Here is an 18471-nt window from a genome sequence, read left to right as displayed (position 1 = left end):
AATTTTGATCTAGCTGGCAATCTTTTGACAAACTTTAAGGATGGGCTTATACTATTTTTAATTCCACCAAGAGTCCTCTACAATGAGTAGACAATATATAGAGCTCATCCTCTTCAGTACTTTTCTATTACTGTTCTCTCAAATACTTTCTTGACTTTGGACAGTCATTCATGACATTCATGAGGTAACAAACCTTTAGTAATGCAAACACTGTCAAAGTCACATTTTAAGATCACCCACCCTTTCTCTGAATTAAGACCTCTTTCTAACAGACATTAGAACTGCTGTGTTCACACTATCATTTTAATTGCCAGCCATCAACTTCATTTCCTGGCTTCTCAGTTTTGTCTCTTGATGGTGTTTAAAATTCCATCTTTAATTGCAGCAATGACATCTAATTCTGATAGCAACCTATCTACTATGAGAATGTTGTTCTATGAAAATCTCAACTCAAATGACCAACAATTAATCTTGGCTCTAAATGTTATAGTGTAATCTTTCTGCTGCAAATACACCTGCACAATTTAGGGTGTGTCAATTTTTCAACTTTAAATTTCCAAACATTAGGGTGCTCAAAAATTGTGACATGCCTCAGGGATTGTAAAGATATTTTGATTACTTTAATATAATTTAGATGTGCTTGGTAAGTAATTACATAAATATAACTTTTTAACTTTTTTTTGTTTGTTCCATCTATGCAAGTAACCAATGTTGTGTGATGCTAAAATATTGAACAGGATAAGGGAATCTTAAAGCTGTTCGGGTGACCTTGGGCCTGTCACTCTCTCTCAACCCAACCCACCTTATAGGATAGTTGTTGTGGGGAAAATAGAAGGAGAAGGTGTGTTGGATATGTTTGACACCTTGAGTTATTTGTAAAAATAATAAATTCAGGATATAAATAAATAAAAATAAAATTGTGCTATTAGAAATCATCAAAAAGAAGCATAGGTAATTGCATTAATACCAACTGTACAACAGCAGTATTAGAATCTGCACATGCTATGGTAAGGTGAGGTACTGTTAGTCATTATATTTATGACTGAGAGGAACATTCTCCTACTTAAAATCTTTAATGCAAATATTGTACTGGGGTAATGGAATGAAGTATTGCTTGACATCTTTACCACTCATTTCATGCTTGCTCATAATGTTAAAATAATTCATTCACTAATCCGCTACTAAAGTGTCATATGTTCTTTTTGTTATAGCTTTTCTTCTTCAAATGAATAAAAAGAATCCAATTAAGAACCATGCAGTGAATGTACTCATATCATAACCAAATTTGCTGCATGACATGACTGAGGTCATGTATTGGTAATTAAGAATGAGGGCAGTTCCTCCTACTATTAACCTAATTCAATGGAATATATGTACCGGTAGCATATATGTTTTGTTGGTGGTACAAAATGACCCTTTTCTTGAAGGAATTAAGAAATACTATGCTTTACAAATTAATTTTGATCTTAGTTACATCTTTTCATATATCCATTTCCTTTTGATAGCACCCATAAACAGTTTCCACAAATGGGCAGGAAGAGGGAGCTATTACTGAAAGACACTTTCCCTCTCATCTCCATGTTATGGAGTTGTGTTCTTATTGGAAAGTGCTTTATCTACATCCATGTTAGCTGTTGATTTTCACTGACCCCTGCTGGACAAAATAAATACTAAATCAAATAGAAACGAAACCAAAATATTGCTACTTCAAAGCAAAAGTATCACAACAGTAAAAAAGAAAACAAAAAACCACAGCTGATGAAAGAGCAGTATAAAAAATGGGGGATAGGTTGTGTCTGGGACCTCCACATCTGCTAAAGGAAGGATCTTCCAGTTTGGCATAAATGGATTCCTTCATTCCTCTCTCCAACCATTTATTTTCCCTTTCCAAATGTAGATATTATTGTCCTCAAAAGATTGTTCTTTTCTTTTTACCTTTAAGGAAGATATACCACTAATTCTGTCCTGTGGTGTTGCTTCTCCTGTGCTGGGCCATCCTCTTGTATAAAGGCTGATTGATTTCTCCAATGTAGAATTGTGAATGCTCCTCACTGCACTGGACATTTTTTCTGCTGCTCTTTCATCAATTTCATCAGGAAGTTTAAGACCACTTCACATATTTACCAGCAGACCACAGTTAACAACACACGTAGGATAAAGGATTTAGGAGTTGGAACATTTACATTCCAGCGACTCTCTGCCTATTTACCTAGCAAGCCTATCTAAATGAGGTGAGAAATGAAACCTCCCTGGAAGACATATAACCAACTTGATCAAACTGAAGAAGCTATTTGGATAGGCAGTGAAATGTTTTAACTTTAATTTAATCTTTAATAAGAAAGAAAGTAGTTGGTCATGCATACAATTCACGTATCAGTAAAAAGTATAGCAAAAATCGCAGTTTAAATCTAATAAAATTACTTTAATTCTCTTTAAAAGAAAACAAAACAAAATCAGCCACAACACCAAACTCACCTTCTGTTTCCATCACCATGTATTGTTTGCCTGTAGAAAGTTTTATTGGATAATAGATTTTGCAGTCTGATTTATAAGGTTTTTTTTATGGCAGATGTCTAGGTGACCATATACAGAACACATGCTTGCAATATTTTGAAGTAGATGAACTACTAAACATTATCAAACACAAAAGAGGGAGTGGAGATAACAATGTGGTGGTTAAAATAATCAAACAAAAAACTTGATTATGCAGTTTTTAATACTATTGTGATATTGACACTATGGCTACCACAGCAAAATAAATACCTTAAAACTAATTATGGTGCCGATGAGCTCAAATTGGTTGTCTGCAAATTAAAGAACCAGGTTTTATCAGCTTTCAGAAGATAAGGTCATCCTAATCTTGGGTTACAGGCTGTTCTACAGAAGATGTACCCCCACAGAGAATGTCCACTGATGGGTTCCTTTCTGTTGCACCACCTTGTAGATGGAAACCCTTAATAGAAACTGTCAAACCATTTGGTTGGAACAAATTCAGTCTATCTTTGAAAAAATATCTTAGATATTTGAGTTCCTAGCCAATATACTGACTCTGTAAACTGCTTAGAGAGGACTATAAAGCACTGTGAAGCAGTATATAAGTCTAAGTGCTATTGCTATTGTTAGTTATTGAGATTGTAGTCATAAAAAGTTATCAAACACACAGATATTATTCTATTGAAATGACCTAAATCTGAGATTGGCTCAGTTCTGAACCAGATTGTAAAGTAAGAGTGCATTAATATTTTTATTATGAAGCTAAGAGATTTGGAGGTTTTTGGGGAGAGGGTGGAATTATTATTTTGAAATAAGCACATAGTTATTTCATAAATTAAATTGGTTTACCTCCTGCTTGACCACAAGAGGGTAGCAGGATTCCATAGTTATTTATCCATAATACCTTTAAATAAGTCTTAAACTGAAAACTTGCAATAGAAGCTTTTTCAGTGCTGAAATTATTTCACATGTGAAGTCCTTAATCTAAAATGTTAGTTCTGTTGGTCAAATGGCATGCACTGATTTTATAGGTAGAATCCACCTTTTAAAAAAGTTCATTTTCTTGCAGACTTATAATTGTATTCCAGATATAATAATAAATTATAAATTTGTGAATAACAAGGATAGTGAGAGATTTAATTTACATAGTTTCTCGTAGCTAACTAGAATTTATTTCAAGTGTAGTAATGCAGGGACAGCATCTTCTAATGCATATTTTAGTTCCATAAACAACATGGAGGGAAGCAGCATGGCAGCTTCATTTTACTCTTTCGATGGATGATGTGGGATTACTTCATGTTGCAACTTTGAAGTAGCTTTTAACTTTATATACTGCATCACTGACATCATGAATCCCTTGGTCCAGCCATAATTAATTAGTTCATAGTTATATGTGCTGAACTATGAAGCCATTAAAATAGAGCAAAATTATATCCAGTGTGGGAAAAAAGTTGTGTATTTATTATTTAAGAATTTTTAATCTTGTCTTTCTGTCTCTGTGACATTCACAGAATTTACGATTAAAAGTATAAATCATTAAATCCAATTTAATTGAAATCAGATATAAAATAAGATCAATATTATTAAAATCAGTTCAGTTAATAATTAAAAGTAAAACTCTGGAAGATTGGGGCCAAATGCACCTCCTTTTGGGAGTGCATTTCATAATTTGAGAGCCATACAGGAAATGATTTTGACCCAGGTACCAGATAGATAAGCTTCTGGATTGTGGACCTTCAGAACAGCTTCTTCAAATAATCTGACTGACTAGTTCAAATCAGGAAAGGGACAGTCTCAAATAATCAGACGCTAAACCAATTAAGGCTTTAAACATCAAAAAAAGCACCTTTGCTCAATAAGGAACTGGCAACCTGAGCAATTTTTTCATCACAGCATATTACAAACCTTGTCCTTTGTATTGCACAAAGGTATAATTGTGCAAATATGTTCTTTACCAGAGCTATTAGTTTTGAGGTCAAGGATCATTCTGAAAGTGAGAACCTCATCTTTGTGGAAAATTCAATTCCATCCAGAACGGATTTCAAATTGGTTTTCAAGTCCAGAGGTACTTCACTCTTGCCTGGATTTAATGTCATCTTATTCTTACCATGGCCATAATCAAGCTTATGCAACCTTTAAGGGTGCTGATAGTTTCTTGGAGGAAGAGAGAGGGGATCTCAGATATCAAACAGGGAGCTTCTTTTGACTATGCAACCTTAGCATGGACTAGAAAGCATAGAATAAGGTATCTAAAGCACTTCACTCCATAGGAAGCTCTAGAAAAAGAGAGTTGATAGCACACAATTTCAGCTCCTCTTTTCTTTCCAATCCTTACCTGATACATTGTACAATAACCTGGCACTTTGAGATAGATTGTTTTGTTTGTTTTATTTATATCCTACCTTTATTTTTATAAGCCACTCAAAGTGGCAAACATATCACAATACTCAGCCTTCTTCTGTCTCCCATTTTATATGTCTAGTGGTTCAATAATAGAAATGGAGATGTCATCCGGCAAAAACTCCACGTCTTTCATTTCATCCAATCAGATTTCCCTGCTCCAATCCAGAGATGCTGTAGTATCAGGAGCTATATTTATATAATTTGTTTTTATTATTGTTTATTCAATCCTTTAGTGAGGGAGGTGGAGGTGTCATTTATCAGTCCATATATGTTTTGCATACAGTATATTGTGAGGATTTGAAAATTAGAACAATTATTTTAACTTAGTGTTTCAAATAGCTGATCTAGTTTTATTTTTGTGTGTCTTTCTTCATTCACTTTATATGATAGTGTTGTAAAGTAAATACAGAAAATCTCACAAAAAAAACCAAAAACAACCCTATTCATCTACCAGCTAAGAACTGTAGAGTTAGCCAAATCTCATTCACGGGGAAAAATATGTAAATAAAACTATCCACTAATTTGTTAGGAGTGTGATGGTGGTCTGTAGATTGAAACAAAACTTAGTTGATAAACTAGATTTTCTGTATAATAGAAATGAACAGGAGAGGGCAATAAAGAGTTTTCTTTCAAGTGTAGTCTTAAGGACTGCAGTCTACCATTTTCGTTTATTTTTTTATTTGAAATAAAGAAACGGCATCAAATTCACATTATTTTAGTGTGCAGCCATTGCAAAAATGCAATTGGTTATATATTTTTGTCATTGCATTTCACTGTTCATTCTTTTTTTGACTGCAACAGTACATTCTCAGCATTTATAAAACTTTGCCTGTCCAGCAAAGTAAATTATTTTCAGTTTGGCATCTTACCTATAATAGAGATAGATAGATAGATAGATAGATAGATAGATAGATAGATAGATAGATAGATAGATGATAGACAGACGGATATAGAAAGGCATAAAGACAGATATGGATGGATGGATGGATGGATGGATGGATGGATGGATGATAGTAAAATGTTTTAGGTGCACCTGATTAGCTACTGTTTCTAGTAATTTATCTATCAATCATCTATCTATCTACCTACCTACCTACCTACTTACATCTATCTATCTATCTATCTATCTATCTATCTATCTATCTATCTATCTATCTATCTATCTACCTATCTATCTTACAGTATCTATCATCCATCCAATACATGTAACTATCCACTTGACAATTGATGCATGAAGGTTGACAATATTAAAGCAACCAGAAATTATAAATAATAAATATCTCCAAAAGGAAAAAAAACTTGAAACTATAAATACCCATAGTGCTAGGGGAAAATTAATTTTTCTTATATTAACACATATGATTCATAGAACAACCTGGCCAAGTCTACAGGGGTTTTGTAAAATCCAGTAGGGATGGGGGGCTCTACCACAGAACAGACAACTATAATTTTGGTGAGTGAAAGTAAGAAATCCTGTATTTATCAGCATATACTTAATGGAATTCAAAACTACAGTGCTGTTTCAGTTCATTTCAAGAGAGCAGTGTTCTATTACCGCAGGATAGGCTCACAATCATACCTTTGTTTGGTATGCAAATATGGTATTTGTGCACTTTGCCAAATTCAGAATTTGGATTAATTCAAATCTAATTTTTATTTGCCTGTGATACAATTTAGGTCTGAGCCTAACTATTTTGATTCTGATGCTCAATGAAGCACCACTTTTGGTATCTTTTTATGGTGCTATGGATATTGTAAAGAAGTATAGTCAAAAGAAACAACCAAACAGAACCCAAACAGGAATTGTATTCTATTTCAATGACTAAATGGTCTGCCTTCAAAATCAAAGAGATCATTAATCATAATAATCTTAGGGTATAAAGATAGTGAGAATGAAAAATCCTAAATTTTATAGTTGGCTTTGTTGCTCTATTTTGATCACCAGTATTAAGTATATACTGTATATCCGTACCTTCTATTCTGGGTATAAATCTAATTCAAAAACTTTTGGCCAACTTAGCACCATATTCAGCAACAATAAGAATAAGGAACTTTTTAGTTTAACTTCTGGTAGGTAACACTACTAAAAGAAGGCACCAACAATCCATATGATAATCCCCTTGCTTTGCAGAAAACCCACAAATCTATACATCTGAAATCTGGCAAGAGAAAGGATCTACTGTCACTGTAAATTTAATCATATTCTTTTCCAGAGGAACAATGTTGCAGACTCTTTTTTAAATCAGTTTTTAAAGAAACATAATTCAAAAAGCCGTGCACTGATTTCCATGAATTCTGGCATGCTGCCTCCTTTCATAAATCTTTTCATTTCATTTTGCAGGAAAAAAAGTTTAGGTTTTCCCATGATAAATAGGGGGGAACAGAACTCCCTCCCCCCCAAATCTTGTGTTGGATATGAACAGGCAGATTGAATTATTTTGGAGAAACTAGTTATGGTATGGAACATTTCTGAAATACTGAATGGGATTGTAAAATAGATTAAGTTATCTCTATGTACCCAGGTATCTATTGGCCAACATGATGGAGATATATATGTATTATTAGTGTGTATACCCTGTATACAGTGATGACAAACTTACAGAAGTGTCATATGAATTCCTACCTTTCCTTGTACCTTTTTAGCTGCCTTAATGGCAGAAATGGAGAAAGGAATATTGCCCAAACTAGTAATATAATGTTTAGAACTTACAGATCAAATCTTTTGCACTAGCCTCTTCAGGTGATCTTGGCTAAAAATTTGTCTATCAGCCTAAGAATTGTTCTAAGGTTCATATGGTTCTTCTCTGTAGCCTTTTCAGTAAAAGGACAGGTTACTATGCAATAAATTAAATCACTAAAACAATGTTAGTATTTCTTTTCAGCAATTTGAAAACTGATCCAAATGTTGATGTACAGAAGGATCCCCCCCCCTCAAATGCTACTAAGGGAGGGCAAGGAGGGAAACTCACAGCCAAATAAAATAGGATTAGATTGAAATTATAGGACATTGTTATGATGCAGCCGTGCCTTCCCAATCCTGCACTACAGTAATGATAGCAGTTCTGCATCCAATGAAAGATTGGCTTTGGAAGCAAGCAATGGCAAACCATTTCCAAAATCTTGCCAAGAAGAATAAACATCAAATGTTAATGTAATGAAGGTAGAGACTTGTTTGAGTTTTGACTCATGGTGACTCCATAATCATATCTACCCTGCTTCCCTGAAAATAGGACCTATCCCAAAAATAAGCCCTAGCATGCTTTTACACATGCCCCTAATATAAGCCCTACCCCCAAAATAAGCGCTGCTTAATAGCCTGCGCAGACGCCTGCCCACATATTCCATCTGGTTGCTTGCAGTGCTGCGGCCACAAGGTGGGGTGGTGGTGCAGCTTCCCCACAAGCCCCACACTGGTTTACCTCAGTGCCCCCACAGCCAGGCCATCCAAACCCTGACAATTGCCTCATGGTAACAGACCTGCCACCACGTGCAGCAGGAGCCAGGTGGCCACTGGCCCACTTCTCCTTTCTCATGGACGCAACAGAGCAAGAAGCTGAGCAGTGTGCTTGGTGAGACAGGTGTCGGGGCATGGGTGGTCTGTCTACGAGGGCCTTGAGGTAAATTGGTACAGGATGCATGGGGAAGCTCCATCCACCATCTTGCAGCAGCAATGGCACGGGTGTGCCGCATGGCCTCCTGCCCTACTGCGAGCAAACAGAAGTGGCCTTCCTGTAGATGGAAAAAAATAAGACACACTATGAAAATAATCCCTAGTGTTTATTTTGGGGCCCAAAAGAAAATAAGACCCGGTTTTATTTTCAGGGAAACATGGGTATATAGTTGGATGGCAGAAATTATGGAAGTAGAGTTCTTTTATATATATATCACCAACTTTAGATAGGGAATTTGGAGTCCTCCAGATGCTTTGAACTTCAAGTTCCATTGGTAAGGGATTGTGGAAATTATGATTCATAATATATGCTCGGTGCCATCCTTGCTCATCATTTCCACAAATATTTGAGACACGTAGATAGAATGACTGAAAAATACAATGTTCAATTTTTCTAAATTCATTCTTCCTACTGATCTTTATAATCTTTTATTCTTTGCAATATTATTACTGTTAAAAGAAATTCTCAGTAGGAGTTAAAATTATTCAACATATTTGAAGCACAAAGAATATGGCTTAATTTACAAAGCCATTAAGTTAATTGATTTACTGGGCCAAATTTAGCCCAATCATTTGAGAGGTGTCACTTTTTGCAAAATAATGGTGCCTTCAAAACTGATAGGGACTTAATGGCAGGTACTTAAGCTTTTGGCAGAGACTTTTTGCTTAGCAAGAGTTCTTTCAGGCAGTGTGGCACCAGCCCAGAAAGCATATATATTTGAAAGGCATAGGTTTCATACAACTGGAGTACAAAATCACATAGCTACTTTCTGGTTTCTCTTTTCCCTTGATCAAGCAATTATCACCATTCTTGACACAGCATATCAACAGGTTGGGGGGAAAATTGGCCCCTCAGCTACACCCCCCCCCATATCTCCAACAGCCATCTCCCTTCTTTATCTCATAACTTCATCCCCTTTTATTTCAGAACATCTTCTGAGCTTTGAACCTTTCATGTTCTATGGGGTTTAATGTTTCAGAAAAGAGATTTCTGCTTTTTTCTTACCCTTTTTCTTGCTCTTTTTCAGCATACCATATGTCATGTATATCTCATATCATATAATATCTCATATATCTTATCATTATCATAACATTTATCACAGAGAATCTAAAAATCCTTTTCTCAGCTACATCTCTACTTCTAGAACAATAGCTGTCTATGTACTAGGCCATGCACGACTAGTGAGAGACATTCATATGTGGGTAAAGGCCTTGGTGAAGGCAGATAGTCACAGGAGTAAATGAACAAATATCTATTATGATTGTTATTACTATATGAACATTCAAAATTTATACTGTATATGTTTTCATATATTAATATAGAAAATGTGTGTGTATAACATATATCTAACTTGTGAAAATTATGCAGGACAAGTTGGACATATTTTGTAACGTTCTGTGTATTCTTATGTCACGAATATTTCACATTTTACATATTTTTGATTATCCAAATAAATGCTGGGAGTTTTATCAGGTATTTAAATTTGAAAGTCCATTTGGGAAAGTTGTGCTGGACTTGGAGAAGGGAGATCCAGGTTCCAATCTTCCTTCCAGCATGGAAGCCAGTTTGAGGTGCTCATTCTTTCTAAGCCCAAAATGGGAAGTCAGGAAGAAAATCAAGATTGACAAGATCGAAAGGTTGAATTGAAATAATGTATAAATATATAGAAATACAATTGTTAACACATTTGCTCTAGAAAATGTTATTTCCATACATTCTAAATTACTGACCTTTGGGGTAGTTTGTAGGCAATTTTTCCTGTTTCTTCCTATGATAATAGTTGATAAGGTTTCTGGGGTTGTTTGTGTACTTTAAGTGAGATTTTCAAATAGCCAACAGACAGCTGTTCAGCAAACTCTTGAACACAGCTGTTTTAATTTCTGGAGGCTGAGTAGAAAAAACACTTGTAGCCCTGGAATGAACTTTTGTACATCTACTGTGATAATCCAAAGACTTCCAAATAAATTTGCACTGTTACTTGATTTACATTTAGAGTATCTCTATCATTAAGTTTATTGGCTATCCTGATTACTTTTAGGATATTGTGCATCAGTTCCCAAAGGAACACATATTTAATATTATTAGTGATTAAATGAACACATTGTTCCTTTTCAACTATATCATCAAAGTCACATAAATAGAGTGTTCTCGATGACATGAGCACTAAAGTTATAGACATACATAAATAAAGACAACTGGTTCACTTATTTATATTATTTTTATATTTTTTTAAAAAAGAAACTGAAGCTTAACTGCAATTTGTGGTTGTTGAAGTTTGGAGGGGCCACTTTGTGGTATATAATTTGTGATTTTCCAAGAGTTCCTGGGAAAGAAAATCAGTTCTTGCTCCCATGGAATTATGCTGGGATGAGAAATCCCACAAAGTTGTACTTTGTTTCCCTTATAAAAATGCAAATGTGTCTTTGCTTACTGACTGCAATTGGGACAGGCAACTCTGTTACTAAATGCCATGCTTGCTAAGTGAAAAATCACATAACTACACTACGTAGGCATATAACCTCACATTTGCTTCCATCACTAAGCAAATCCCAAAGACAAAAAGTGAACCATGTTCACATTCTATATTAACTTTGCTTGTTGCAAATCAGTTGCAAAGCCCCTGAATGGCAGTCACATGACCCAGGATGCTGCAATTGCCGTAAATATGAGGACTGGTCACAAAGTTGTTGTTGTTGTTTTTAACCATTGTAACTTTGAATAATTCCTGGGCAAGGACTAAGCAAGGACTACCTGCAACTAGATCTCTATATGATATTTTTGTCTCACAGGGAATTTTTGGGAGAGCTCATCGATTGATTTAGATCTATTTATATGATGATAAATAGATACAGTAGATTTATAAATAAATTCAAATGTAGTACTAAAATTGCCTATACTCCAGACCTACAATCTAAAAAATCATGGAACATAAGAAAAAGGAGATGGGTGGCTCAGATGCCAGTTCTTTAAAATTATACTTTTTACATGAGCCAATTGGAATGAATGCATAAGGAATATGAATGGGAAAGAACGATAATATCTCAGCTGAAACTTCCTTCCTTCCTTCCTTCCTTCCTTCCTTCCTTCCTTCCTTCCTTCCTTCCTTCCTTCCTCCCTCGCTCCCTCCCCCTCCTCATTAATAAAATTCTCTTGTCTGTTTGTCTTTATGTCTTTTTGTGTGTGTGTGTATGTCTTCTGTTGGGAAAAACAGTGCATCATAGAACAATTTTTGAATTAGGTACCCCAAATAGACTAAGTTAAAGAATGCAACCAAATCCAGGACCTGTTATTACTGTGGGACTCCTATTTCAAGAATATTCAGACCAGATATATTAGCAAAGTTGTGGATGGTGCAGAGCCGCATTATCAATCTTCAGCATCACCAAACCACTCCAGTCAGCTGTGCTCATGTGATCATGGTTTGTGACTTTCCCTGTAGCTTTCCACAAATAAAGTCAATGGGGAAACTGGCAGGAAGTCAGAATTTGCTTTTGCTCTTATTATCCTTTTTGCCCATCCCATTCTGTTTATTAGTTTAGGTAAAGAAATATCTCTGAAACAATGATACAGTTGGTTATGGATTGTTTACTATATATGTGTGTTTACACACACACATGCATGCACACACTCACATAGTCACAAACACTGAGCATTTTTCCAAACAAAAAATGCATCCTTTCTGAACATTTAAAATGATCTATGTTAATGCTATCATCTATGTTTTTACTCAAATAATGAGTTTTTCATTTGCTCCTACTATATGCGTTTCCAGCTTGGATTTAGTGGATTTTCCCATAGCAGCAAAATAGATTTAGGAAGAATTGGAGGCTTACAGCAGGGGAAAAAACATTTATGCTGTTAGACAACATAGTATCTAAATGTGTTAATTTTGAGGTTCATTCTTATTAGATATTGGCATAAGATAATTTTTTAAAAAGAAAAAGTCCTTGCATGGCATTGGATTTTCAGAACTCTTCCACCATTTATTTTACACCACATAGTCAATATCTTATATATTAGAACTCCTAAAAGGTTGGGATTTGGTTGATTTAGTCTAAAAAAATTGAAAAATGTTCCATAGAGTGGCCTCTAAAGCTCCCTATCTCTGATTTTTAAACTTCTCCTGTTTGATTTGAGTATAGTTTAATTAGCTTTTTTCTCTACATTTTCAAGGTATGATAGTTTGAATTTGTTCTTTTGTTTGTTTTATATAACTGAGGCAATGTTGACCCCTGCAGCCTACCTGAACTAATCCCTGAAGCTTTCTTGGCAACATTTTTGGAAATTCCTTCTAGGGCTGACACCTACCATGTTTTTTTTTTTTTGCCAGAAACGGAAGCCAAAATATGTTCCCCACTGACCTACCTATCTCCAACATCATGCAAATATGAGATCCAGACTTGAATACCTCTAACAGGTGACAAAAACTGTGATTTTTTAAAGATTAAATCACTTGAGGACAGGTAACATGTCTTCTAAGTTATATTTCACTTGGGTATTGTGCAGGTCTGCATTTGAAAGGCAACTACATATTGCTTGAAGTATAGAAATGGACTTATAAACTCATTTAGATGGTTCAATATTGTCAAAGTATTCATATAAGGCATGGGATTAAAATCTTTACTCAGTAAATTCAATTAATAATTGGATCAGCCATTTTTTCTACTTTACCTTATGGAATAAAATCATGTATACTTCAATTATTTTCTTGGGTGATAAAACAAAATAAAATTTTGGATCAATCTAAACTTTGTTATTTTTGATATTTTTCACTAATTATGAGAGTCATTTAATAATTGAATTTGAAGACACACACATATAGAGTATTTGTGCATGTCTGTGAATGAGTGAGTGTATACATACACATACATACACACACGTACATCAGAACTATTTTTTGTTTTTTTGTTTTTTTTTCTTAGTAACTTCTGATATATTCTGGAAAATGATTTTACATGCTTGATATTTTCTCAAATGGTCAACAGTTTATGTTGCTTTGCTCCAGCTGTTCATGATTTAAGGAAGAACTACAGGAAATCTGTTTTTCCCACTATACTACGGCTGACTACAATGTGATAATGTGACTGCAGAAATAATTGATGTGTGAAAGTAGTTTTGCATGGTTTCATTGGTAGAACCTAAGCAGCCCTTCAGCTGGTTATAGCAGCTGATAGTAAGTTTACTATTTTTGTTATTTTAACTTTTTGTCTTTTAATACTGTTGTATAGTTTTGGACTCACAGAAGACAATTGTAGAGAGTTTTTTTCTATCTTAAGAAATTATAAATATCTACATTTTCAGAAAAGCAGTTGCATTGAACTGAGGAATGCAAATTATTAATGCAAACATAGCATGTAATATTTGCAGCGTCCATGAGATGTCAGAGAAAACAGCTGGATACCAAACCAGTCTGTTACCAAAGTAGGGTCATATTCATATCACCAAGAGGTTCAAAGATTTAAGCCTTGATTTTTCTATAAGTAAGCCTTGAAATTTGATACGTAGGAATTGCTGGAATTTTTTTGTAATATTATTGCTTTGCTACAAAAAATGTACATAACAGAGCTTTATGTCCTTAAATGCTTGCTTCCACTGTCTGCTAGTCTAGCATTGTCTAAAGAAGCCTGACAGCTTCCTTAATTAATGTATGCAATATATTAATATATTACTCATTGTGTTTGAAAAGGAATGGTTTATTAATGCACCTTACAGCAAGTCCTTGATTTACAACTATTTGTTTAGTGAGCATTCAAAGTTACAAAGGAACTAACCCCCACCCCCATGACTGTTCCCCACACGTATGACTGTTGCAGCATTCCCATGGTCACATGATAAAAATTCCAGTGCTCAGCAACTGGCATGTATTTACAATGTTTGCAGCATCCTGGGGTCATGTCATTGCCATTTATGACAGTTGGCTTTTGACAAGTAAAGTCAAAGAGGGAAGCTCTGTGGCTGTGTGTTTCACTCAACAACTGCAATGATTTGCTTAACAACTATAGCAAAAAAGTCGTAAAATCAGGTGCAACTCACTTAACAAATACCTTGCTTTGCCATGGAAATTCTGATTCTAATTGTGGTCATAAGTCAAGGACTGCCTGTACTGCAATGACTGGAGATCAGGGGTGGGTTCTACTTACCTTTACTACCAGTTCGCAACATGATTGCATGTGCATGCTTGCTTCGCTTGCGCATGCGCCTTGCTTCTGCGCATGTGCCTTGCTTCTGCGCATGCACAGATTCTTCTGATGATGTCAGAGTCAGTGGGCGGAGCCTCCTGCCAGTTTTACTACCGGTTCTATAGAACCGGTCCGAACCGGGGGCAACCCACCACTGCTGCACATCTATTTATATTAATTCCAATCACTTTAGCAATGTATGAAAAATAACAAAACACAACCCATTGGGTATACAAATGTCTGTCTGTCTAGTCTATGCTGGCCTAGAAATCATGAGATCGTGAAAGCTGATTGGGTGATTTTGGGACAATCAGTCCCAGCCCAAGCCACCCCACTGCTGTTCTATAGAAAATATGAGGCAAGAATATTAAACATGTTTGTCAAAATATATAAAAGAACACATACACACAGAGAGAGAGACAGAGAGAGAGAGAGAGAAAGAGAGAGAGAGAGAGAGAGAGAGAGAGAGATTATTGGATTTGATTTTTAAAATTTGTCAGCTATCTAAAGGACTTGTTGATGGGATTTATGCAAGTATCAGAAGTAAGCAAGCAAACAAACAAACCTATGAGCTTTCTTTATAGTTAGAGTTGTCGTTTTAATGTGAATATATTTTCTTATTATTTCCATTCCCACATGTGCCTGTCCTCATATTGTGTGCATATCAGTTTCCGTTCCTAAATGCTCATTCTCATTTCATGCATTGTTATCTTTATTACAGGAGGGAGATTATACAGTCTACTCAGGGAAAGATCTTCCTTCTTATGGCTTTATCTCAAAACTAAGCAGTTTACCAAAACATAGAAAGGGGAAGGGAAAGTCAGTTTTAATTAGTACTTTTGGCTTTAATGGAAAGTGATTACAGAATTGGCATTTTAGCTAATACTATGGAGATTTATGGTAGGGTATTGCTAATTAATTTTCAGTTGAATTGTTGTGGGCAGTGAATAACTGCAGTAAAAGGCAGATTTGCTGATATCAAGACTTCACCAGCACTTCAGGGCTTCTATATAAAATGTAAATGGATGCTGGTATATTTTACATTGCTTCCCATAAATGGCACATTATTGCTTTTTTTAAAAAAATAGAAATGTTCCCGGGAAACAAACATTTTGTAGTTTTATAATTAGAGCAATCTTTACATACATAACTCATTATATGTAAATTGTTTTCTTAACACACACACACACTTCCTGGAATATGATGATGGAATAAAATAACCAAGAGGAGGAAAAAAAAACTGCTCAGTTTTATAGATTTAATTTATAAATGAAATTTATGTACACATACAGTATAGACAAGTATACCGCTGCCTGCTTGCCCTTCGCCATACGGTGTATCCTACTGCTCACCTTTCTCCCGCGGCTGGCTGTCAGGGAAGGCAAGCGCCCGAAAGTTACCGGAGTCGCTCACTCTCCTTCTTGAATGAGCCACTACCATCGCCGCTCAGGTCCATGAGCCGGCTGCGCAAGTGCACACCATTTATTTAATTCACTCATCAGTGGCAGGTTGGGTGTGTGCTTGCGCAGCCAGCGCGTGGACCAGGGCGGCGATGGTGGCGGCTCCACGGCAAGACCGGAGTCAAGGAATGGTGCACCCCGACTCCGTGGAATGGGGTGGGTGGGCGGAGCCTCCAGCTGCCATTGTTACCAGTTCTCCAAACTACTGGCCATCATCGCTACCGGATCAACCGATCCGATCCGATCCGATCAAGTAGCATTTTACCCCTGGTGTCAATCCAGAATAAACCGGCTGATCAAGGATGGAACTTGAAAATAGAATGCGAAACTACACCGAAGAGGCACCAAACCTCAAAGCTGTTTTCAAAACATCAAAAGCAAATGTTTTTGTGGACATAGGTCAAGGAGGAGGGCCAGGGAAAAGGCAAAATTGCAAACTTTGTGCAGGAATACTCAGATCCAGTTTGCCTTTAGTAAAAGAACCTTTCACTTCGAGAAATGGAGTCGAGGGTCTTTCTTTCCTAAATGTCCAGGTCAGGACAAGCCTGACATAAAAACAACAACAATAATAATACCTGAATATTCACAGAATATTAATTTGGCTTAAGATATGTGACAAATATATGACAGCTCATAGGGTCAGTAGCAATCTAGTCAAAAATTATATTAGAAAGAAATTGTGATATTGTGCTTGAATCAGAGCCTCATTCTACCAGTAAAAGGCAAATCATGTCTGATATGAAGCAAAAAAAAAAAATTCCTTATTTGGGATGCTACTTTTAACAGTGTATTGTAACTACAGAAAGAAGTTTTTATAGAGAAGCTGTAGAACCTTACATTTGAAGGCTTACCAATATGCTCACCAATATGATCAAATATTATGCCAATCTAGCTATTTTAAAGCACTTTTTTCTCTTGCAAAAGAGACTTCTGTTTTTCTACTTTATTCTAAATATGCTTGATCATATCTTTCTAATTTTTATTTGTGGAGATTTTGAGTTTATTTTTTTTATTGAATATGGAGATACTATTGCTGATGCAGGTATATCTGGGTTCTCATTTTTTCAATCACTCTGAAGGCTTCCTGGCTGCTCAAAGTTTGCAACCTATAAAAATTCCAATAGGATGAGTTTCACCCTTCACTAGTTTTATGTTCCTTTAGAATTTAACTAAAATGTAGGAGATTAGAAAGGATGAAGCCTGCAGAAAAGATGATCATAGAATAAAACAAAGGGTATTTATACACAACTTTGACAAGCTCATTATTGAATATGTAATGGAACTATCATGATAATTAAAATTCTACTTGGAAAGTAGTTACAAAAACAAGTTATTTTCTGTTAAATTAAATTAGAAAAATGGAAGAAATGAGTTTGTTGTTAGGATAGTGATCCCCCCCCCAATTTCAACTAAAAAAGGTGATTTGGGCCACATTTTGTCATCCATGTATCATCCATGTATCAGCGCTTAGCAGGAATTCATTAAAACAACTACATCTTTCCTCAGAATTTTCTTTCCACCCCTGAAAGGAACCACATGATCATGTACTACTTGGAATAGTTGCTTTAAGGAGTTGCTGATAAGTGTTCCATAATCACTCCTGCATTCTTTTCTCCCTTTGAATTTGAAATGCAGAATGCTTCAGCTCTATTAACTTCACCTTTTATTCTCACGTCCTGAGATGCCCAGTTTGATCTCTGAAGTGATTATTCAGTCAAATTAATCAATGATGTAACTTTGAATTCTTCACTTGTATGAAAGAGAACCCATTTTTGGGTGTGTATGTGTGTGTGAAACAAACATGCTCACAACCAATCCTATTCAAAATTTATTCAATCATGTGATCTTAAATTTAGGACAATCCTGTGTTCCAATCAGATGTTGCCCTGCATGTCTATTAAACCTCTGTTTATAGGATTCAATAATTTTTAGAAAGGTTTAGGAAGTATCAGTCTGAAACTACATACATTGTTTTATAATGTGCAAATGCAGGCAGTTGATTAATTCAATAAACCACTCTGCAGTTAACAAACAAATGGATTATAATACAAATCAACTCACAGCTCTTACTTGAGGCACAAATGACCAAGCTCAAATTATCCTATTTCTTACACATTATACAAAGACCTAGCTCTCTGGAGAAAGCGCTAAGGCTGGAAAAAGTGGAAGGAAAAAGATGATAACCAGTAACAAGATAGTTGGATTTTGTCACAATGACAAAGACCTGAAGAACCTGGTTAGAGACATCATGGAAAAATCTGTCTA

The sequence above is a fragment of the Pituophis catenifer genome, unplaced genomic scaffold, assembly GCF_029215685.1.
Source record: "Pituophis catenifer annectens isolate HBS135680 unplaced genomic scaffold, rPitCat1.0.hap2 SCAF_4, whole genome shotgun sequence".
Classification (NCBI taxonomy): Eukaryota; Metazoa; Chordata; class Lepidosauria; order Squamata; family Colubridae; genus Pituophis; species Pituophis catenifer.
The sequence above is the reverse complement of the archived record's forward strand: the minus strand, read 5'-3'. Positions refer to the sequence as shown.